The sequence below is a fragment of the Staurois parvus genome, unplaced genomic scaffold (assembly GCF_062004578.1).
Source record: "Staurois parvus isolate SC_StPar_1 unplaced genomic scaffold, SC_StPar_1.0 ptg000682l, whole genome shotgun sequence".
NCBI lineage: Eukaryota > Metazoa > Chordata > Amphibia > Anura > Ranidae > Staurois > Staurois parvus.
Window position 1 is genome coordinate 1,366,993 of NW_028318478.1, and position 24,660 is coordinate 1,391,652.

The 24,660-nt window shown below is 42.9% G+C and overlaps 1 protein-coding gene across 6 annotated transcripts in view; it reads left to right on the plus strand.

The window, feature by feature from the left end:
* The window catches only part of PPCDC (phosphopantothenoylcysteine decarboxylase), a 418,450-nt gene that overhangs the window by 104,313 nt on the left and 289,477 nt on the right, over positions 1-24,660 (plus strand). For 4 of the 6 annotated variants that reach the window (XM_089652388.1, XM_089652389.1, XM_089652390.1 and 1 more), the window contains one exon: positions 15,360-15,526. The gene's annotated coding sequence lies outside the window, so the exon portion shown is untranslated. Of the gene's footprint in view, positions 1-7,608; positions 7,730-7,758; positions 7,841-15,359; positions 15,527-24,660 lie in introns of those variants that run through there. The other 2 variants (XM_089652393.1, XM_089652392.1) reach the window with 2 other exon arrangements.

The window sequence follows — 24,660 nt, forward strand, 5'->3', positions numbered from 1 at the left end:
TTCTACAAATGTTGTCTCACATCAGGTTCTCACAAGTATGTTTGTGACAATTGTACTACCCATATCAATTTATTTACACCTATATAAATGAGTATATTATGAATACAAATTAATCAATATAACAAACTAAATAAAAACAAATAAATGAACTGAGTAAATGAGCTCATAATAATCATACTGAAAGAAACAATATATATAAAAGACACTATTCATTAAATAGACTGCAATGGTCCAGGTCTACCACTAGATGTCACCCACTAAATGCAGTTGGGAATATGATGGGAAAACCTTTATAGGAGGAGAGTTCAAGTCAAACTGGGACTTTTGAGTTTATATGATAAAAGAAAACATTTCAAGGAGCAGAAACTGCGTTTCTTTTTTAACATACTCCCCTGCTACATTTATACACTTATCCCAGCGTTCATCTAATGCCTGGAAAGCAAGATTTGTCAGTACGCCTGAACCATCCTAGGAGATTCCTGAATGATTGTGTTCACCCTTCTCACAGAAAGTTTTGTCTTTTGTGCAATTTCACGACCGGTTATGTGTCAGTTATCCAGGATCAGGTGTTCCAAGCACTGAATGTTCACAGGAATGACTGCTGTGGGCTTGGAACCACCACAGCCAGGATCGTCACTGATGGATGTGTAGCCATCTTTGAAATGTTTACACCATTCAAGTGTCTTACTGAGGCTGAGCGTCTTATCACCGTACTGTGCTTGAAGTCTTCTGTAGATATCTGCGGGTTTTGCACCTTCCTTCACAAGAAACTTCATCATAACACACTTTTCCATGCACGCACTAACACTGTTGTCTGCAATCTTGATTAACGGTCTCGGGGCTGGCCGCGACATTTGTGCTGCCTATCAGTAGTAGGACACACTTTCCACTTACTACTGCGTGTAGTACCGCCATGCTAGCACCCCTTTATATATCTGTAAGATTAAAAGTTCCGGTTTGCCTGAAATGCCCCTCGTATATTATCAGTTACAAAACCTTGACCATTGCTGTCTATTATATGGGCTGTGTATAATGTTCACATGATTAAGATATTATTATGATGATTTTTATTTTTTTTTACTGAATTCATTTTTATGAATGTAAATATATGTTTATATATATATATAGTTATTATATCTATGGCTTGTCATGTACAGTATTGATTCATTTAGACAACGTATTATGTAATTCAATAACAATGTTGTTTTATTGTTGTCATTCTGCACTTTGAGTAGATGAAAGCTGGCCATATGCCATAATAATTTCACTCAAATATGTTCAATTTTGGAACGTTCATTTGATTTTCAAGTGAGGTCTAATTAACCATTTCAATACCGGGCAATTTTACACCTTTCTGCCCAGGCCAGTTTTTCACGTTTCAGCGCTCTCACACTTAGAATGACAATTGCGCGGTCATACAACATTGTACCCAAACTAAAATTTTATCATTTTCTTCACACAACTAGAGCTTTCTTTTGGTGGTATTTAATCACCGCTGGGGTCTTTATTTTTTGCTAAATTAACAAAAAAAAACTATACATGTTACTATACAATACATACAATGTTACTATAGTAACATTGTACTACTTTGGGGAAGTGATCAGTATTTTTTTTTTTTTTTTTTTACACAATTTGGTTATAGCAAAGAATTACTTTGCTATAAGCAAGCATTTACCTGAATGACATCGATTCATTCAGGTTTTTTTTTTTGTGCTTAGCTGTGATTTGGCCACAGCTAATCACATGACATGTGCATGTGACCTGCTGTGACCATTCACAGCTAGGCACTAGTATACAATGGATGGCATGAATGAAGCCATCCATTGTATACAACTGTCATGTGACCTGCTGTAATTGGTCACATGGTACTGGCAACTGGGGCCGGTACTCAGATCTGTCATCGGCCGTGTCCGAGGTACACGGCCGGTGACAGATCGCGCCGCTGCGCTGCTCTACAATCGCGCGAACTACGCATGTGCGGGAGGATGCCAAATGGCGTATACCCCAGAAATCTGCAGCACTTTTGCGGGCCGCCCAATGGCTATAGGCCGGGCGGCTAATGGTTAAAGGATATGTTCACCATTGGAACATTTTATATGTTCCACCCATTTTAGGGGTAACATATTTCAGCATCTGCAGCCTTTCTCCCCTCGATCCCCCTCCCTGTGACAGTGGGTGGGGGATCCTCTTCCCACACCTGCTGTCTTAATTTTAAAATAGTGCGTCCATGCTGTGCTTCACCCACATGGCTGTGTCATTCATTCACAGTTTCCTATGAATGAATGCCTACAAGTACCGTCAGCCATTGCGGTTGACATTTTGTAGTTTTCAATGAACTATAAGGGCGATGGTGAGCGTCTCATAGTGCATTGATCTTCCTGCTCTCAGGTAATTGTCTTCCTGTAGGAGGTACAGACAGACAGCTAACCTGACAGTCCGCAGGAGCCTTAGATTGCACCTGTGATCTGCTGATCACGTGTGCAGTGCTCTGCAGACTCCTTAAAAAACAAAATGCACATTTTTTTTGTTACCTTCAAAAAAAATGTGCATTTATTTTTTCAAAGGATGAACTTATCCTTTAAAGGGTGATTGCTCACTCTAAAAGGCGGTTGAAACAAGTCTTTACTGAGAAAGATGTGAAGATGTGGAATAGAGGCTCTGCACAGTCTGGTTACTTCACCCTCTCAATCATTTGCTGATCTTCTTCTGAAAATGAAAGTTACAAAGCTGCCTCTGGCTTCAGTAATTCCCAATGTGCTCATTTATTTTTAAATCCTTATATCAGTATTTATAGAGCTTGCGTATATCTAAGTATATCAAAGTATAGCCCAGGTTTGTGGCATGTTTATATTAAAAGCTTCATATTTTTAAAAAAGAAAGCTATACCCTGAGACTCACTTTATATTTTTAGGCTTTTTTTATTGGTGGTCTGCAATTACAAGAAAAAAACAGGAAGGGGCCATCCCCAAACTGTTCCCACAAAGTTGTGAGCATAAAATTGTCCAAAATGTCTTGGTATGCTGACACCTTAAGAGTTCCCTTCACTGGAACTAAGGGGCCAAGCCCAACCCCTGAAAAACAACCCCACACCATAATCCCCCCTCTACCAAACTCTAAATTTGGCACAATGCAGTCAAGCAAGTACTGTTATGGCAAGTGTCAAACCCAGACTCGTCCATCGGATTGCCAGAGAGAAGAGCGTGATTCGTCACTGCACAGAACATGTCTCCAATGCTCTAGAGTTCAATGGCGGCTCGCTTTACACCACTGCGTCCGATGCTTTTCATTGCTCTTGGTGATGTAAGGCTTGGATGCAGCTGTCCGGCCGTGGAAACCCATTCCATGAAGCTCTCTCCGCACTGTTGTTGTGCTAATCTGAAGGCCACACGAAATTTGGAGATCTTTAGCTATTGACTCTGCAGACAGTTGGCGACTTCTGCACACTGTGTGCATCAGCCCACTCTGTCATTTTACGTGGCTTACCACTTCGTGGCTGAGTTGCTGTTCCCAGTTGCTTCCACTTTGTTATATTACCACTAACAGTTGACCGTGGAATATTTAGTCGCAAGGAAATTTCACGGATGGACTTATTGTACAGTTGACAACCTATCACGGTACCACGCTTGAATTCACTGAACTCCTGAGAGCGACCCATTCTTTCACAAATGTTTGTAGAAGCAGTCTGCATGCCTAGGTGCTTGATTTTATACACCTGTGGCCATGGAGGTGATTGGAACATCTGAATCCAATGATTTGGAGGGGTGTCCCAATACTTTTGGCAATATAGTGTAAGTACATATAGAATGATACATTTCAATCAATGACAGGTGGCCGGCTGCATGGATCTCCGAGTGCATCCTGGAGTGTACATGTGTGGGTTGCGCTTGGAGAGCCATGCAGCTGGCTGTTTTTACAGGTAAAGTTGGCCCTCCACATGGCTATATGGATAGGTGTCCCCTGTGAATGAGGCACACTTACAGTATAACTGTAGGAAAAACCTTTTTTTGGATAGAGTAAGGTGAATACATAACCCCTGGCTGGATTTTTTGGCAATCTGTGTCTTATCAGGTAGATTTACGTTCACTTCCTGTCCTATAGCCAACACAGGAAGTCCCTGCAAATGAAGCATATTCTTGCACCCCCTTGGTCACCAGAGCTAGTATGCCCATTGTTGGATTTCGCCTCTATTACTTTTTGGGGAAAAGGTCCTCTTATTGGTGAAACTTTAACGGCACAGCTTTATCAAATGGTAAACGTGACAATTTAATAGTTTAAAAAATGTGATTTTTATTTTTGAAATCTTAAAACAGACTTACTTTGTATTGTAACTTAAATGTCTGTTTTAAGATTTCAAAAATAAAAATCACATATTTTTTAAACTATTGAATTGTCAAGTTTACTATTTGATAAAACTGTGCCGTTAAAGTCCCACCAATAAGAGGACCTTTTCACTGTATCTTTCAGGGATGATGGCACCCCTTGTATCATACCCCTCTCTCTCTATTACTTTTCGGGGGACACTGCAAAATTTGGAATTTTTTTTTACTTTCAATGATAATGGTAAACCAGACATAGAAAGGGTCAGTCTCCCTGATGGGGACACAGACAGCAATAAAAAAACTAACAGGTGTCCTAATTCCTCTCTGCTCCATCCAAAATTTAAAAAACGATTTTCCTTTAGTTAGGGATGCACTGATACCGGTATTGGTGCGATACCAAGTATTTACATGAGTACTCGTGAAAATACTACCGATACCTTAACTGATACTTTGCAGTCCGATTTGCGTTAATGGACCTGTCCCAATCGCATGCGGTTTCCCCACTGTTCCAGTGTGACCCCAGGCTTGTCATAGCCCGAGTTCACACAGGAGCAGTGCGGGAAACCTCCCTGCAGGCATCCCATGCTGAGTGTCAGTGGTAGGAGAGGAGAGAAAGCGGCAGGGATTTGAAATCCCCCAATCAGATGCCGTCTAGCCCGAACTATCATCGCTGTAAGGAGAGCAAAGAAAGTGGCAGAGAATTCAAATCCCCATCTCTTGCCCTCCTCTCCTACCTCTGACACTCAGCATGGGATGCCTGCAGGGAACTTTCCCGCACTGCTTCTGTGTGAACTCGGGCCATGACAAGCATCAGGTTCACTTAGGAGCAGTGGGGAAACCACATGTGATTTGGACAGGAATCGCCTTCCTGTTCAAATCGCATGCTATTCTTTGCAGTGCAATTTGCATCCATTAATGCAAATCACACTGCAAAGTATTGGTACTCTGTAACGGCGAGTACTTGACCGAAAGTATCGGTACTCGTACTCGCCAATAGAAAAACGATATTGGTGCATCCATACCTTTTAATTGTTCTTTAAAATGTTACTAAACCCACAACAGTAACAGCAGTTTTTTTCTTTTCTTGGAAGAGTGCATGTGATCAGCACAGGGCCAATCAGCACTGTCCAGAAGGTCAGGGGTCCTACAGCCTCATAGGACAATCAGGGGAGAATGAAAACTGCTCCTACATGCTGTAGCCACCGTTCTATTGGACACTGATAAAGTCACAAGACTGCTGTAACTGCTGATAAGAAAAAGTATTTAGCAGGTTATATTTACTAAAATAATTGCATTTCCATGTTGTGTACTGTGGGAGACCAGATACAGTAAATGCAGGGTCCTGGGTTTAGTACCACTTTAATGGGTTAGTCCACCTTTACCAAAGAACTGCCAATGCAGATACGGGGCATCCATAGGTAAAAATCTGTGCAGCTCTGATTAAAACTGAATATTAATGTTGGTGACTCCCGCACTATCTGTTGTGATTGAATCAATATATTCTGTGTTAGGCTGCTGCTACCACCTTCTTGTGTTCCCACAAAATCAATACTACAAAAAATAAATAAATAAATAAATGATGGTGCGCAAATGCCTTACTATGTCATCTCATTAATATAGCCTGAGAAAAATACATATATGTGCAAACAACATAATAAATAAATGAAATCATGTGCATCACACTATAAATGTCAATCTTCAAATAAATAATAGGACCAAATGAAAAGTCTGTGTGTAAATTGTTTCGTTATTACGGCTTCTTTTTTGCCAAATTCTCAGCATGTTGTGTATATCCCCTTTGTGCTGTCAATGCATTCAAATTCCACCATGTTCATAGCAGGGCCCCACCACCTTGCTTATATTGCTTTCACCTCAAATCATGGACCTGCTGCACCATCAGGTCATAAACTCTTCCTCTTCCTCTGTGGGGTCAATCACACTCGAATACATTGATGGTAAATCCAAACCCCTCCACTCTTGTATAACTAACTAAAGATGATTGCAGTGGTACACCTTTTTTCAATGTGTGTGGCCCTTTAAGGCTCAGAAGCTCCGGAGACCCAGGAACTCTTCACAGTGTAGTATATTTGAAATCCTCATTTTTATTTAAAATGTATTTCACTTACAATGTAGCAGTTTAAAAACGGCATGAAACTATTGGCACACAGGCATCGGGGACCGTCTTTTGTGTCACTTCTGGTTTCTGGCAAATATGTCACCCGCTATGCCCTGAGGAAGTCACGTGGTTTGTGACAACACGTGTAGGACTAGTCCGAGGAAGTCATGTGGTTTGTGACAACAAGTGTAGGACCAACCCTGAGGAAGTCAAGTGGTTTGTGACGAGACACGTAAAGCGGTGCTGGATGATGTATTTGCTGATAGCAATGTCCTGGGAGGTTTCCAGTCAGGCTTCATGAGGTATGTAAATGGCCTACACCTATAACAAGGGCCTTATTCAGTTTTAGTCAGAGCTGCAGTTTGTTTTTATCTACAGACACCCCTTATCTGCACAGGCAGTGTTTTGGTAAAGGCGGACTATACTTTCTAGTGTACCCCGTGTGAGGACCATGTTTTGGCCTGATGGGAGGCACAGGTGTTCCATTCTTCTGTATGCAGGCAGTCTCATTCATGTCATCGGGGATACAGCTGCTGCTCCCAATCTGACATCCATGTGGGCCCCTGGACACAGTGTGAGTTCGGGGCCACGCACCTGCACCCACATGGATGTCAGAGTGGAAGCAGCAGCTGTATCCGTACTCCGGCTGCATCCCTATAGACAAGACTGGAACACCTGTGCATCCCATGTAAGCAGAACATGTCCCCCCCACAGGTGTGAGCCCCTGTGAACGAGCACTTGTAAACATGCATTGCATGAATGAAAACCATGGACACGGTTCTTTCATATGTGTGCTAGCTCGGTGTATTAGGACACCGGACCCCTTTGCAGCTGAGTCTGAACCCCCCATATACAAGTCACTACGCAGACTCAAATCTCTGCTCACAGACTGAGGAGAGACCTCAAGGCCGGTCACGTGTGCTTTAAGAGGTGGGCGGGGACATGTTTTCATGAGCAGGAAGAGATCGGCGATTGCTTAGTGGGCGGGGAGTAGGTATGTAAACAGTGCAGAGGATTGTGGGTAGTCTTGGTGTACTGTAGCACAGTGCAATCCTCTCCAGGATGTTCATATTGTTCTCTATGGGAGGACTGTGTGTGTGGGAGGTGCGGATTACAGTCCGTGTACACAAAGCTGAGCGGAACACATCTACTAGAGGCACAGCCTCCCCTCCTATGTATTGCCCGGCACTACAAATCCCAGCATCCTTTGCGGAATAAATCCATGCTGGGACATTTAGAGCGCACTACAGGGAGATGCTGGGATACGAGTCTCTGCCAGTCCATTGGCTGCACGGTGAGTGCATACAGACTTCTGGGAGTTGTAGTCTCGGGCTAGTGTCCATGCCGGCTGTGTTTCTATGTACAGGTCAGAATGGAGCCATAGAGAGGAGGGCGGCTGATGATGGTAATGTGATGATCGATGGATGTGATCTTATTTCTTTCCTCCTGATTGGGCTGTAGAAGAGGAAGAACACTGATCGTATCATTACACTTGTCTTCAGTGAGGCAGAGAAATGGTAAAGGGGAACTAAAGACAACACTTTGTAGGAAAACTGCTATAGGGCGGACAGCAAGTGGTTACATTTAGATTTAGAGTGATGTGGGGTTAGACCACCTGTCAGGTTGTTCTTGCTGATTGTGTCCAGAACAGGATGTGAGGGAAAATCTTCCAGTGGGGACACTTGTTCCCATAGCAACTGTCTCTAACGCACAAGTCCTCACCTGCTTGAGCTATCCCACTAGGAAGCTGCCAAAGCAGACAGCCAATCATAGGCATCAGAGACCCCCTCATCCCTTGGATACAAGTCAGTGTGGGGCGGGGCATGCCTCCATTGCCTGTGATTGGCTGTTCACTTTGCAACTTTCCAGCAGGATAGCTCAGGTAGGTGTGGACTGGTATCTGGACTCATCCCTTCTGTCTAAGTGCCCGGTCATACCGGTGCGACTTGTGAGCTGAAATCCCAACTAGTGAATGTCCGTGCCTTAAGATGTGCGTTTTGCTGCAGCGCGATTTTTAAAGTATTTCCTGCATTACTTTTTCTGCAGTTTTGTTGTGATTTCACATACATAGAATACAATGGAAATCGCACCGCAAATAGCAAGAAATCGTTGGAAATCTTAAGAAGTTACAATACAGTCTTCAGAAATCGCACCTGAAATCGCATGATTTTAAGTCGCAGCGGTGTGACCGGTGACTAAGGGCCTTGTTCCCCTGACAGCCGGTGCTTTCCTCCTCTGCCACACATCCTGGATTGTGAGCAGACCCTCGCCCCCCTCCTATACAATGCAGGACTGTTAGGTCTGCTTAGTGTGTTATGACATCAGAAAGCTGCGACCGGCCGGGTAGCCAGGAAAAGCACTTCAGAGGATCAGTCCAACAAAGAGGAGGAATCTTGTGGGAGTGAGGAATAAAGTAATAATTTGTATTTAGCCCATGAAATGTGGGGGAGGGAATCAAGCAGCATGGGTACATTTAAAAGCAGCCCAGAGTCTGGCTTTAACGCTGACCAACTTTTAAACAGTTCTTTATTGGAGAAACTTAGGCTGGCCATACACTATACAATTTTCTTACAATTTCTGCCCAATTTCCTTTATATTTACCTTCAACTATGTAGTGCAAAGACCTGCCTAATTGGATCCAATTGGAAGTGTTTAGGTTTGACCTCATATTATATGTTTTTTTTTTGTAACTCTAAAGTAAAATTCTCAAGAAAATTGTATAATGTGTGGGCAGCCTAAATCTTGCAAAGTGTACAGTAAAGTACAGCAAAAACAATATGGGACTTATTAACCGCTTCCGTGCCGCGCTATAACAGAAATACTGCTACAGGGCGGTACGGCTGCTCAAAATCACGTATATATATGTGATTTTGCATTTCCGTGTTGGGGGCATGCTGCTGTTGGCAGCCTTGGCTGTTAATCACCGGATTGTAGCCGGTGATTCCCTCCCGGCACCCGGCGATCGCCGTTTATCACTGATGGGGGAGAGGCCTGTATGTAAACAATACAGATCTCTCCCCTGTCAGCTCCTGCACACTGCTTTGTATGGCTTTGCACAGTAGAGCCATACAAAGCAGTGTGCTTACAGTGTAAAGCACAGCACACAGTAAAACAGCACACAGTCAATCCTTTAATCGGCCCAGATGTTAACCCCTTCCTGCCCAGTGTCATTAGTACAGAGTTAGTGCTTTTTATTAGCACTGATCACTGTATTGGTTTCACGGGGGATGTCAGTTAGTCCCGTCCCCCCCCCAGTGGCAGAATGCTCACCACAGTCCCACTATAAGTCGCTGATCGCCACCATTACCAGTAAAACAAATTCCAGTATATATACCACCATTTGTAAACGCTATACGTTCACATAAACAAATTAATTTACACGTATTGGGATTTTTTAGAAAAGACATGTAGCAGAATTCATTTTGGCCTAAATTTATGACGAAATTTGATTTTTTTAAAAAATTTTTGTGGACATGTTTAATAGCTAAAAGTCAAAAGTAGTTTTTTTTTTTGTCGGTCTTTTTTTGTTTATAGCAAAAAAAAATTAAATCGCAGAGGTGATCAAATACCACAGATAGAAAGCTCTATTTGTGGGCAAAAAAGAGACGTAAATTTAATTTGGGTGCAGCCTCGTAGGATCGCGCAATTGTCAGTTAAAGTAATGCAGCGCCGTATTGCAAAAAATGGCCTGTTCAGGATAGGGGGGTAAATCCTCTGGAGGACAAGTGGTTAATGACAAGCATGATATGAGTATCTGAAAACAGCCAGTAAACATGACAAGGAGCTGAGAGCTCCATCTGCTGGCTGGACAGGAGCATAAAATATACTCATATGCAGTATTCATAGCTCACAAATGACCAGGCAATAAAAAAGTTTTTTTAGTAATTATGGTTAGGATTAAAAGAAAAAGTAAGAATATGTCTTAACCACTATGCATTCTCTTTAAGTTGTCGGGGGACATTATCCTAAGTGGACACAGGCTCTTTTATATATCACCCCTCTGGGATGAAATTAAAGCTGAGTTCCACTCACACTGTCAAAAAATAAAAGTCAGCAGCTACAAAAACTGTGACTTTTAAAAAACAGCCACTCACCTGTCCCACGACCCCGCGGTGTCCTCCCCGCAGCCCGTTTCACCAGCCATGTGGTGATCCAGGCGCCGGCATCTTCAATGTGGGCACAGGGCTGTGACAGCTTGCAGCCCACTGTCAAAAAATGTAACTGTTTTTGACATACAGTCACCAGTCAGTGTCCCTGATCACTGCCACACCAGTCATATGGTGATGCTGTACTGCACTGGTGAGAGCATATAAAAAAACAGATTTTATTCAATTTCTTCATTTTCAAAAAAATTGTAACTGAACATTACAAAAAAACTCACCATGCCTCTTACTAACTGCCTCAGACTGACTACTTTGCAAAAAAAAAGGGGTGATTTGGGGGGCAATTTATTCTGGCATTCTAGGGCCTCAAGAAATGAGATAGGCTGTCAGTAGAATAGAGTTTAGCAGTTTTCAGATATACTGTGTATATATATACCATAGCTTGTAGACATTAATACTTTTACACAAAGCTATTAATGTACATTATTGGAATTTTTTTTACCAAAGACACATAGCAGAATACATTTTGGCATAAATTTATGCCAAAATTTGATTTTATTGGGTATGTTTTATAACAGAAAGTAGAAAACGGTTTTTATTTTTTTTTGTTAAAAATGTTTGGTATTTTTGTTGTTTATAGCGAAAAAACTAAAAAAACCAGCGATAATCAAATACCACTAATATAAATCTCTATTTGTGTGGAAATAATGATACAAATTTAATTTGTGTACAATATTGCAGGACCATGCAATTGCCACTTAAAGTAGCACAGTGCTGAATAGCAAAAAATGTCCTAGTCATGAAGGGGTTAAAATCTTCCAGAGCTCAAGTGGTTAAAAGTCCTGCGTCTTCTTCTTTTTGTAATATTCTCTATATACTGGTAAATCACTTTGGGATGTGGTGTCGGTGACTTACTTATCAATTTTACAGTTCTATATAGAAACATTTGCAGTCCACCATGACACCATCTCCAAAGGAACATCTAAAAGAAATATATAAAACCTTCTTTGTAGGTATGCTTTGTGAATGGGAACACACACAAACATAACGAATTTGACTGCAAAAGTGGAAATACACTTTAAAATAAAGGCCCCAGATTGTACAGAAAATATTTTGTTTTCCAGAGGCTTTATTAATAAAAAGACACAAGCAAATATATGTACCGTATTTTCCGGCGTATAAGATGACTTTTTAACCCTTGAAAATCTTCTCAAAAGTCGGGGGTCGTCTTATACGCCGGTATACAGCATACTGACACTTGGTGTCAGGGCGGCACTTCCAACGGAAGAGACAGTAAGTACAGGGGTGGGTAGGGGCTACTGTTTCTTACCTGGCTCTGGTCCCAGTCCCACGACGATCCAGTCTAGGAAGCGCGGCTGCTCCTTCATTCAGTTCGGCCACCGGATGTTCGTGCGGCCGCTCGTGTCCACCTCCTAACCGGTGATTGGCCGCCAGAACTGTAGCTCAGGAATGGCACACAGGCGGCCAATCACCAGCGAGGAGGCGGAGCTGAGCAGCCCCGCAAAAATCGAGTGAGGGAGCGGCCAGTAAGTGTGCCGTGCAGAGGTGCTGCTGCAACCACGTATGCTGGCTGCAGCAGCACCATACTGGAACAGGGGTCAGCAAGTGTAATTGGTGTCAGTGAGAGGAATAGTGCCCATCATTGGTTTCACTGATATTAATGATGGGGCATTATTCCTCCCACTAACACCAACGATGGGGCACTATTCCCCCCCCCCACTGACACCAACGATGGGGCACTATTCCATCCCCCACTGACCCCAACGATGGGGCACTATTCCTCCCCCCCCCACTGACACCAATGATGGGGCACTATTCCCCCCCCCCCCATTGACACCAATGATGGGGCACCATTCCCCCCCCCCCTACTGACACCAACAATGGGGCACTATTCCACCCCCCCACTGACACCAATGATGGAACACTATTCCTTCCCCCACTGACACCAATGATGGGGTACTATTCCTCCCACTGACACCAATGTTGGGACACTATTCCTCCCACTGACACCAATGACGGGGAACTATTCCTCCCACTGACAACAATGACGGAGTACTATTCCCCCCACTGATACTAATGATGGGACACTATTCCTCACACACTGACACTAATGATGGGGCACCATCATTGGTGTCAGTGGGAGGAATAGTGCCCCATCATTAGTATCAGTGTGTGAGGAATAGTGTCCCATCATTAGTATCAGTGGGGGGAATAGTACTCCGTCATTGTTGTCAGTGGGAGGAATAGTTCCCCGTCATTGGTGTCAGTGGGAGGAATAGTGTCCCAACATTGGTGTCAGTGGGAGGAATAGTACCCCATCATTGGAATACCATACTGAAATACCATACCATATTGAAATCAAATCTGATGTTTTTTAATTTTTATTTTTTAAATTTTTTTTGGTGTGCGTTGGAAGAGGGGTAGTCTTATACGGCGAGTATAGCCCAAACCCTATACGCCCAGTCGTCTTATTCGCCAGAAAATACGGTATTTATGTGCAAGAAAAGCACATCTGTTGGGGCAACATAAGACAACTGTGCTTAAAACAAGTGGCTGATTAGAATGACTATGTATCAGGTGTACAACTAGTTATGATTATTATTATTATACAGGATTTATATAGCGCCAATAGTTTGCGCAGTGCTTTACAAAATGAAGGTAGACATTACAGTTACAATACAATTTGGTACAAGAGGAAACAGAGGGCCTGTTCGTTAGAGCTTACAATCTAAGTTGAAGCAAACCTAATATGAAGCCAGCAAAGTATAAGAAAAGTTTCAAAAGATGAATGCAGCTCAAAAGAATGAATCGGTAGATGCACCAAAAGTGTCAGCAAGCCAATATTCTCAGTCTCAGCAGCCTAATTACAGCATGCTTTCCAGGCAGCTAACTGAACAAAAAACAATGCAGGGAGACTGATTTACCATTCAGTTTATTTGGGGCATTTATTTGAGTATTTCTTTCTTTGCTATCCCGTACAGGAGTCTTTCTAGTGGCCATCAGTTCGGCTACAGCAGTCTGAGTTATCAGCATTGTCCTTTAGAAGTTCCATTTGATTTTTCACAAGGACAAGGTTGTTTAGCGATGGGACCTCCTTTTCTCCAAGGTGGTCTCTAATTTTCACCTTTATGATGGTACTGTGCTATCTTTGTTGTGTTTCAGTGTGCTCTGGTTCACCCCAAGGAGATCTGTCTCCATTATATGGGATATAGTGAGGGTTGTCGGGGTTTATCTCTCAGCCACTGCTTCTTTTAGGCAGACAGATTCCCTGATAGTTTTTCCAAAAGGCCACAAGTTCTCCAGCTGACATTTCCACAATTTTTAAGTGAATTTGACAAGTCGTTTTGCAGGAGAAAACTCCGTAAAAGCATCTCTGAGAATTTCAGTCTAATTCCAGAAGCCCATCCACTCGCCGCGCTTTGGCGTGGTCTTAGTAACCAAACAGTATCTACTAAAAGCCCTAATTATGTGCGGCAAGAAAAAAAGAAGCAGTTACTAAATAAGACTTGTAGTTTAGCTTACTAATACCTATTGAAAGGTAAATTCAAAAATTGAAATCATACACAAAAACACTCTCTTCTCCCTTTACCAAACTGAAAATGAAACCGTTGCAATAAAAACATACATTCACACTTGTCTGGACATCATCTTGCCACAATCCCAGTAATTAACCCCCAGTAATAGCATTGGTACCTATAATGCATTCTAACAAACAATTCCTAAGTGTACTAGTAGGGGGCAGTGGACATTGCACATATTACTCTACATCAGATAGACCTCCCTAAGTTTATACCCTCATGTACATCTCCACTTGTGCACTACTATGGACATCCTCATAAAGCTTTTCGTCAACAAAATTGTTTCCAATGTTTTCTTGAAGATTATTCATATCTGAGGACATAAACAAGAATAGGCAGTTCTTTTATGAAAAAGAATATCTATAACAATTATTTTGGTAGCATAATTATTAATGTGGAACTTCTGCTCATTGCTAAAGAACATTATTTTTTATCAAATTGTTATGGGTAAGGTTCTGCTTTAAGTAAACGTTTCCTTTTTTTCCTAGCCTCACATAGCTAGGGCTTTGCATACAGGTAGTTTTTACAAGCGTGTGAGTTGCATGAGTCCCTTTCCCATTAAAGCCCATTCCACTAGAATGGTGATTACTTCTTGGGCTTTTCTTTATCGGGCTTTTGTGGCTTAGATCTGTAAGGCGGTGACTTGCTTCTGTTCACACATTCTCTTAAAGTGTATGTTACCCTTAAAATGAGTGCAGCAGATATGTGTTTATAAGGTATATTTCTGTCACAAGTAGCAGCCTCTTGTGTTTTGGATTGTGCCTTTTGGATACAAATACCAGGTTATCCCGGCAGTCCCTATTCTGTAATCTTAAATTTCTTCTTCTAGGGTGACAACACTGCTCCTCCATAGATACAGTACAGTGAGAGAACATTGTCACTCTAGGACAGAAAGTGGGTTACTGGCAGGATCACCGGGTGAAAATAAAGGAAAAAAAATCCTGACAAAATATGCAAGTACTACATCTAAGGGCTGGTAGGCTGCAATATATTAGATTTTTAGTTTGGGGTTCAGATACATTTTAATTGTAACAGAGAAAGGGTGTTATCCATTTGTCTTTGCTGTGTGGCAGGGTAAGGTATGTCTCAGTACTGGATAGAAAGAAATCCAAATAATCTGTTCAGTAAAACAGTTACACAGTATGCATTTTGATGTCTGTATTTATTTTAGTGCTTTGTTTGGAGCTCAGCTTTAAGATTTTGCTATATATTCTGTTTGCAGACGTGTGGTCCGTTCATGGGTTACAACAAAGCCACTGCTGTTCTGCCCAGCTATGACTACAGCCATGTGGAATCATCCAATCACAGCACAACAAATGAAAAGTCTTCTTAGTTTTGGCTACACAGACATCCCATGTATTGAGAAGACCTTGGTGTGTGGAGACAGAGGTCAGTGACTGAAAGTTCAACAAACCTTGTTTTGTTCTGTTTACTGCTATTAAGGGTTGCCAGTGTCACTTTGGTATTGCTGCATGAAAGCATCCCTAAGCCTGGGTTCACACATATGCGGTGCGGTATATCGCATGTGATTTGCACAGAAACCGCCCCACATTCCTATGCAAATCGCATGCGAATTCTGTGCGATGCGATTTGAGCCATACATTTTGTATGGCTCAAATCGCATCGCACAGAACATTTTGTATGGCTCAAATCGCACCGCATCCACACCAAAAAGGTGCAGGACCCTTTTTTTGGTCCGCACTAGAATCAGATCAGATGGGTATCCACACCCATGCGATCCAGTTCTGCACATTGCACCGCATTTTGCGAATCGATTTCGGGGTGTTGTTAGCATACACACCCACAGCGGTTGAAATGAACTGGGTGCGATTTTGATGCAGTGCAGAATTCGCACAGAAACCGCTGCGAATTCTGCCACCCCATCAGTGTGAACCCAGGCTTAATGTCATATATCAGACATTAGATTTGCAAGTATGAATTGATGTTTGTGGGTAATCGCAGGGTTTTGTTAACATTAGGTAAAGTCTAAGGTTAGTTAAAACCTCTTTCTTGTTTTTTTTTCCTTTAAATGAGCACACGGGACTTTATTTACATTTAATGCAGAGTGGTGTTCCTTGTGCTGGTGTCAGCTGTCAGTGGAAAACTGAAGTCCTCTGCCTCCCTTCCATACCTTGCAGCCATAATCTTCTGGTGCAGTGGGAGTTTATACAAGCCGATCTATGAATGTAGGACAGGCTGATGAATAGATCACTTTTCATTCATGGAATCTATACAACAGCTTCTGTGATTGGAGGAGGGGAGGCAGAAAGAGTGAGCATAGTCGGCACTCTGTAAGCTATGTTGCTTGTGCTGCGTTTTTTAAATATTTCATACCATGAAGTAGAGTGAAATGACAGATTGAATGATGGATTAGTGCTGCGCTACTCAGTGCATAAATGAATAATAAATGGACATATAAATTAATATAAAATAAATCAATGTATAAGTAAATATACCCGCACCCAAGTGTGGAAATGAAAAACTGCTAGAAACAACCAGTGGAAAATTGTGACCAAACCAATTAATCAAACAATATATTAGTAAAGAACATCCATATAGCAACAAAGTGATAAGTGACAAAATTTAAAAAAAAAAAAAAAAAAAAAATATATATATATAAAATAATGTAATGAAAGCAAAATGTGACACAATATACAGTTGCAAGAAAAAGTATGTGAACCCCTTGGGATTACGTGGAGTTTTGCATGAATTGGGCATAAAATGTGCTCTGAACGTCATCTAAGTCACAACAATAGAAGAACACAGTCTGCTGAACATAATACTACACAAATTGTCTCTCAGTCTGGTTCAGTAGGAATCACAATCATGGGAAAGACTGCTGACCTGACAGTTGTGCAGAAAACCATCATTGACACCCTCCATAAGGAGGGAAAGCCTCAAAAGGTAATTGCAAAAGAAGTTGGATGTTCCCAAAGTGCCGTGTCAAAGCACATTAATAGAAAGTTATGTGGAAGGGAAAAGTGTGGAAGAAAAAGGTGCACAAGCAGCAGGGATGACCGCAGCCTGGAGAGGATTGTCAGGAAAAGGCCATTCAAAAGTGTTGGGGACTTTCACAAGGAGTGGACTGAGGCTGCAGTCAGTGCATCAAGAGCCACCACACACAGACAGATCCTGGACATGGGCTTCAAATGACGTATTCCTCTTGTCAAGCCGCTCCTGAACAACAAACAATGTCAGAAGCGTCTTACCTGGGCTAAAGAAAAACAGACCTGGCTTGTTGCTTAGTGGTCCAAAGTCCTCTTTTCTGGTGAGAGCAACTTTTGCATCTCATTTGGAAACCAAGGACCCAGAGTATGGAGGAAGAATGGAGAGGCACACACTGTACGATGCTTGAAGTCCAGTGTGAAGTTTCCACAGTCTGTGTTGATTTGGGGAGCCATGTCATCTGCTGGTGTTGGTCCACTGTGCTTCATTAAGTCCAGGGTCAACGCAGCTGTCTACCAGGAGATTTTGGAGCACTTCATGCTTCCTTCCGTAGACTAGCTTTATGGGGATGCTGACTTCATTTTCCAGCAGGACTTGGTCTGCCATAACACCTCAGCAGTGCCACAGGCTGATAGCTTCCATGCCACGCTGCATTGAGGCGGTAATTGCTGCAAAAGGGGCCCAAACCAAGTACTGAGTACATATGCATGCTTATACTTTTCAGAGGTCTGATACTGTTCTATGTACAATCTTTGTTTTATTGATTGCATGTAATATTCTAATTTTCTGAGATTGTGGATTTGGGGTTTTCATGAGCTGAAAGCCATAATCATCACAATTATGACAAATCACGGCTTGAACTATCTTGCTTTGCATGTAATGAGTCTATCTCATATATTAGTTTCACCTTTTAAGTTGCATTACTGAAATAAATGAACTTTTGCACGATTATTCTAATTTTTCGAGTTTCATCTGTGTGTGTGAGATATATATATATATATATATATATATATATATATATATATCCATCCATATCCCATCAGTTGCTAAAGGGCTGTGATGACATGATAACACTAAAAAAAAATCTGAATTAACTCTCTGCACACTACTATACACTCTTTCCAACAAACTTTGTAGAAAAAAAAAGGGATTTTTAGTTCACATGCATTGCAATACATGTTTAAGCTGGCCAACTGCATCAAAGTAATCCCTCTCTGGCCAGTCCCTAAACTACTCTATTTTACATTACACTACTCTACTCTACATTTCACTACTCACTGGTGAGGGACCCAAGAAGGGGAGGTTGGGGGCCTCTCTGCAAAAGCATTGCACAGAGCATGTAAGTGCCCCCCACCCCCGCCTGCCCTCAACCTCTTGGGCCATGTCCTGTGTCCAAGGAGGCTGCAGACCAATGTGAAAGTGCAGCGTGATCTCATGCATATACATTGGACAGTCACAGCCAGATGGCTACCTCCAAGATGGCGGTGCCCAGTCCAGGTGAAGACAGCTGAATCTGTTGAATGGACCCCTTTAAGGCATTCACAGCAAAACAGAGAGCCCTAGGGAAATCTGTCAAACCCTCACCTAGGTCAGCCTCAGTACCTGCTGAGCCTAACTTCCTGGACAGACTTTTTACACCAATCCTAAGGCTCTGGCAGACTCCAGTAGCCGCAACCACCGACTGCAGTGCAGCATTCACCAAGGCAAAAGATGCCTTGAGAAAAGTTTCCAAACATTTGTCAGCTGCATCTTTAAAGACTAAAACAAGCCATACTTGAATAGGAATTCAAGATTCCATCCATGCATGGACAGGCTGGTTGCACCCCAGTCAATTGATGGATCAACTTGGGTACAACCAGCCTAACAGAATTTTTTTCATTGGATTATTTTTTGCTTATGGCTATAAATATGAGCAGTGATCATCCTGTTCTGCTGGCTGAGAAGGTTCCCCGCAAACCCTCTGCCAGCAGAATACAGTAGTGCTGTGTGAGGAATTCCCTCCATCAACACTGATTTGTCAGCTACTTCTTGAAAGATTAAAACAAGCCATACATGAAGAGGAATTCAAGATTCCATCCATGCATGGACAGGCTGATTGCACCCAATCAATTGATGGGTCAACTTGGGTACAACCAGCCTGACAGAATTTCTACATTGAATTATTGCCTATGAGCAGTGATCATCCTGCTCTGCTGGCTAAGAAGGTTCCCCGCAAACCCTCTGCCAGCAGAATACAGTAGTGCTGTGAGAGGAATACCCCCCATCAACACTGATTTGTCAGCTACTTCTTGAAAGATTAAAACAAGCCATACATGAATTGGAATTCAAGATTCCATCCATGCATGGACAGGCTGATTGCACCCAGTCAATTGATGGGTCAACTTGGGTACAACCAGCCTGACAGAATTTTTACGTTGGATTGTTGCCTATGGCTATAAATATGAGCAGTGAACATCCTGCTCTGCTGGCTGAGAAGGTTCCCCGCAACCCCTCTGCCAGCAGAATACAGTAGTGCTGTGAGAGGAATTCCCCCCACCAACACTGACTGATTTGTCAGCTGCATCTGTAAAGACTTAAACAAGCCATACATGAATTGGAATTCAAGATTCCATCCATGCATGGACAGGCTGATGGCGCCCAGTCATTTGATGGGTCAACTTGGGTACAACCAGCCTGACAGAATTTTTACGTTGGATTATTGCCTATGGCTATAAATATGAGCAGAGATCATCCTTCTCTGCTGGCTGAGAAGGTTCCCCGCAACCCCCCCGCCAGCAGAATACAGTAGTGCTGTGTGAGGAATTCCCCCCATCAACACTGACTGATTTGTCAGCTGCATCTTTAAAGACTAAAACAAGTCATACATGAATTGCGATTCAAGATTCCATCCATGCATGGACAGGCTGATTGCACCCCAGTCAATTGATGGATGAACTTGGGTACAACCAGCCTGACAGAATTTCTACATTGGATTATTGCCTATGAGCAGTGATCATCCTGCTCTGCTGGCTGAGAAGGTTCCCCGCAAACCCTCTGCCAGCAGAATACAGTAGTGCTGTGAGAGGAATTCCCCCCATCAACACTGATTTGTCAGCTACTTTTTGAAAGACTAAAACAAGCCATAAATGAATTGCGATTCAAGATTCCATCCATGCATGGACAGGCTGATTGCACCCCGTCAATTGATGGATGAACTTGGGTACAACCAGCCTGACAGAATTTCTACATTGGATTATTGCCTATGGCTATAAATATGAGCAGTGAACATCCTGCTCTGCTGGCTGAGAAGGTTCCCCGCAACCCCCCCGCCAGCAGAATACAGTAGTGCTGTGTGAGGAATTCCTCCAATCAACACTGACTGATTTGTCAGCTGCATCTTTAAAGACTAAAACAAGTCATACAAGAATTGGATTTCAAGATTCCATCCATGCATGGACAGACTGATTGCACCCCAGTCAATTGATTGGTCAACTTGGGCACAACCAGCCTGACAGAATTTTTACGTTGGATTATTGCCTATGGCTATAAATATGAGCAGTGATCATCCTGCTCTGCTGGCTGAGAAGGTTCCCCGCAACCCTTCTGCCAGCAGAATACAGTAGTGCTGTGAGAGGAATTCCCCCCATCAACACTGATTTGTCAGCTGCATCTGTAAAGACTTAAATAAGCCATACATGAATTGGAATTCAAGATTCCATCCATGCATGGACAGGCTGATTGCACCCAGTGAATTGATTGGTCAACTTGGGTACAATCAGCCTGACAGAATTTTTACGTTGGATTGTTGCCTATGGCTATAAATATGAGCAGTGAACATCCTGCTCTGCTGGCTGAGAAGGTTCCCCGCAACCCCCCCGCCAGCAGAATACAGTAGTGCTGTGAGAGGAATTCCCCCCATCAACACTGATTTGTCAGTCTACTTTTTGAAAGACTAAAACAAGCCATAAATGAATTGCGATTCAAGAATCCATCCATGCATGGACAGGCTGATTGCACTCAGTCAATTGATGGATGAACTTGGGTACAACCAGCCTGACAGAATTTCTACATTGGATTATTGCCTATGAGCAGTGATCATCCTGCTCTGCTGGCTGAGAAGGTTCCCCGCAAACCCTCTGCCAGCAGAATACAGTAGTGCTGTGAGAGGAATTCCCCCCATCAACACTGACTGATTTGTCAGCTGCATCTGTAAAGACTAAAACAAGTCATTCAAGAATTGGATTTCAAGATTCCATCCATGCATGGACAGGCTGATTGCACCCAGTCATTTTATGGGTCAACTTGGGTACAACCAGCCTAACAGAATTTTTACGTTGGATTATTGCCTATGGCTATAAATATGAGCAGAGATCATCCTTCTCTGCTGGCTGAGAAGGTTCCCCGCAACCCCCCCGCCAGCAGAATACAGTAGTGCTGTGTGAGGAATTCCCTCCATCAACACTGACTGATTTGTCAGCTGCATCTGTAAAGACTAAAACAAGTCATTCAAGAATTGGATTTCAAGATTCCATCCATGCATGGACAGGATGATTGCACCCCAGTCAATTGATGGATGAACTTGGGTACAACCAGCCTGACAGAATTTCTACATTGGATTATTGCCTATGAGCAGTGATCATCCTGCTCTGCTGGCTGAGAAGGTTCCCCGCAAACCCTCTGCCAGCAGAATACAGTAGTGCTGTGAGAGGAATTCCCCCCATCAACACTGATTTGTCAGCTACTTCTTGAAAGACTAAAGCAAGCCATACATGAATTGCGATTCAAGATTCCATCCATGCATGGACAGGCTGATTGCACCCAGTCATTTGATGGGTCAACTTGGGTACAACCAGCCTGACAGAATTTTTACGTTGGATTATTGCCTATGGCTATAAATATGAGCAGAGATCATCCTTCTCTGCTGGCTGAGAAGGTTCCCCGCAACCCCCCCGCCAGCAGAATACAGTAGTGCTGTGTGAGGAATTCCCCCCATCAACACTGACTGATTTGTCAGCTGCATCTTTAAAGACTAAAACAAGTCATACATGAATTGCGATTCAAGATTCCATCCATGCATGGACAAGCTGATTGCACCCAGTCAATTGATGGATGAACTTGGGTACAACCAGCCTGACAGAATTTCTACATTGGATTATTGCCTATGGCTATAAATATGAGCAGTGATCATCCTGCTCTCCTGGCTGAGAAGGTTCCCCGCAACCCCTCTGTCAGCAGAATACAGTAGTGCTGTGTGAGGAATACCCCCCATCAACACTGACTGATTTGTCAGCTGCATCTGTAAAGACTAAAACAAGTCATACAAGAATTGGATTTCAAGATTCCATCCATGCATGGACAGGATGATTGCACCCCAGTCAATTGATGGATGAACTTGGTTACAACCAGCCTGAAAGAATTTCTACATTGAATTATTGCCTATGAGCAGTGATCATCCTGCTCTGCTGGCTGAGAAGGTTCCCCGCAAACCCTCTGCCAGCAGAATACAGTAGTGCTGTGAGAGGAATACCCCCCATCAACACTGATTTGTCAGCTACTTCTTGAAAGATTAAAACAAGCCATACATGAATTGGAATTCAAGATTCCATCCATGCATGGACAGGCTGATTGCACCCAGTCAATTGATGGGTCAACTTGGGTACAACCAGCCTGACAGAATTTTTACGTTGGATTGTTGCCTATGGCTATAAATATGAGCAGTGATCATCCTGCTCTGCTGGCTGAGAAGGTTCCCCGCAACCCCCCCGCCAGCAGAATACAGTAGTGCTGTGTGAGGAATTCCCCCCATCAACACTGTCAGCTGCATCTTTAAAGACTAAAACAAGTCAGACAAGAATTGGATTTCAAGATTCCATCCATGCATGGACAGGCTGATTGCACCCAGTCAATTAATGGGTCAACTTCTGTACAACCAGCCTGACAGAATTTTTACGTTGGATTATTGCCTATGAGCAGTGATCATCCTGCTCTGCTGGCTAAGAAGGTTCCCTGCAAACCCTCTGCCAGCAGAATACAGTAGTGCTGTGAGAGGAATTCCCCCCATCAACACTGACTGATTTGTCAGCTGCATCTTTAAAGACTAAAACAAGCCATACATGAACAGGAATTTAAGATTCCATCCATGCATGGACAGTCTGATTGCACCCAGTCAATTAATGGGTCAACTTCTGTACAACCAGCCTGACAGAATTTTTACGTTCGATTGTTGCCTATGAGCAGAGATCATCCTTCTCTGCTGGCTGAGAAGGTTCCCCGCAACCCCCCCGCCAGCAGAATACAGTAGTGCTGTGTGAGGAATTCCCTCCATCAACACTGACTGATTTGTCAGCTGCATCTGTAAAGACTAAAACAAGTCATACAAGAATTGGATTTCAAGATTCCATCCATGCATGGACAGGATGATTGCACCCCAGTCAATTGATGTATCAACTTGGGTACAACCAGCCTGACAGAATTTCTACATTGAATTATTGCCTATGAGCAGTGATCATCCTGCTCTGCTGGCTAAGAAGGTTCCCCGCAAACCCTCTGCCAGCAGAATACAGTAGTGCTGTGAGAGGAATTCCCCCCATCAACACTGACTGATTTGTCAGCTGCATCTGTAAAGACTTAAATAAGCCATACATGAATTGGAATTCAAGATTCCATCCATGCATGGACAGGCTGATTGCACCCAGTGAATTGATGGGTCAACTTGGGTACAACCAGCCTGACAGAATTTTTACGTTGGATTGTTGCCTATGGCTATAAATATGAGCAGTGAACATCCTGCTATGCTGGCTGAGAAGGTTCCTCGCAACCCCCCCGCCAGAAGTATACAGTAGTGCTGTGTGAGGAATTCCCCCCATCAACACTGACTGATTTGTCAGCTGCATCTTTAAAGACTAAAACAAGTCATACAAGAATTGGATTTCAAGATTCCATCCATGCATGGACAGGCTGATTGCACCCCAGTCAATTGATGGATGAACCTGGGTACAACCAGCCTGACAGAATTTCTACATTGGATTATTGCCTATGGCTATAAATATGAGCAGTGATCATCCTGCTCTGCTGGCTGAGAAGGTTCCCCGCAAACCCTCTGCCAGCAGAATACAGTAGTGCTATGTGAGGAATTCCCTCCATCAACACTGACTGATTTGTCAGCTGCATCTTTAAAGACTAAAACAAGCCATACAAGAATTGGATTTCAAGATTCCATCCATGCATGGACAGGCTGATTGCACCCCAGTCAATTAATGGGTTAACTTCTGTACAACCAGCCTGACAGAATTTTTACGTTGGATTATTGCCTATGGCTATAAATATGAGCAGAGATCATCCTTCTCTGCTGGCTGAGAAGGTTCCCCGCAACCCCCCCGCCAGCAGAATACAGTAGTGCTGTGTGAGGAATTCCCCCCATCAACACTGACTGATTTGTCAGCTGCATCTTTAAAGACTAAAACAAGTCATACAAGAATTTGATTTCAAGATTCCATCCATGCATGGACAGGCTGATTCTACCCCAGTCAATTGATGGATGAACTTGGGTACAACTAGCCTGACAGAATTTCTACATTGGATTATTGCCTATGAGCAGT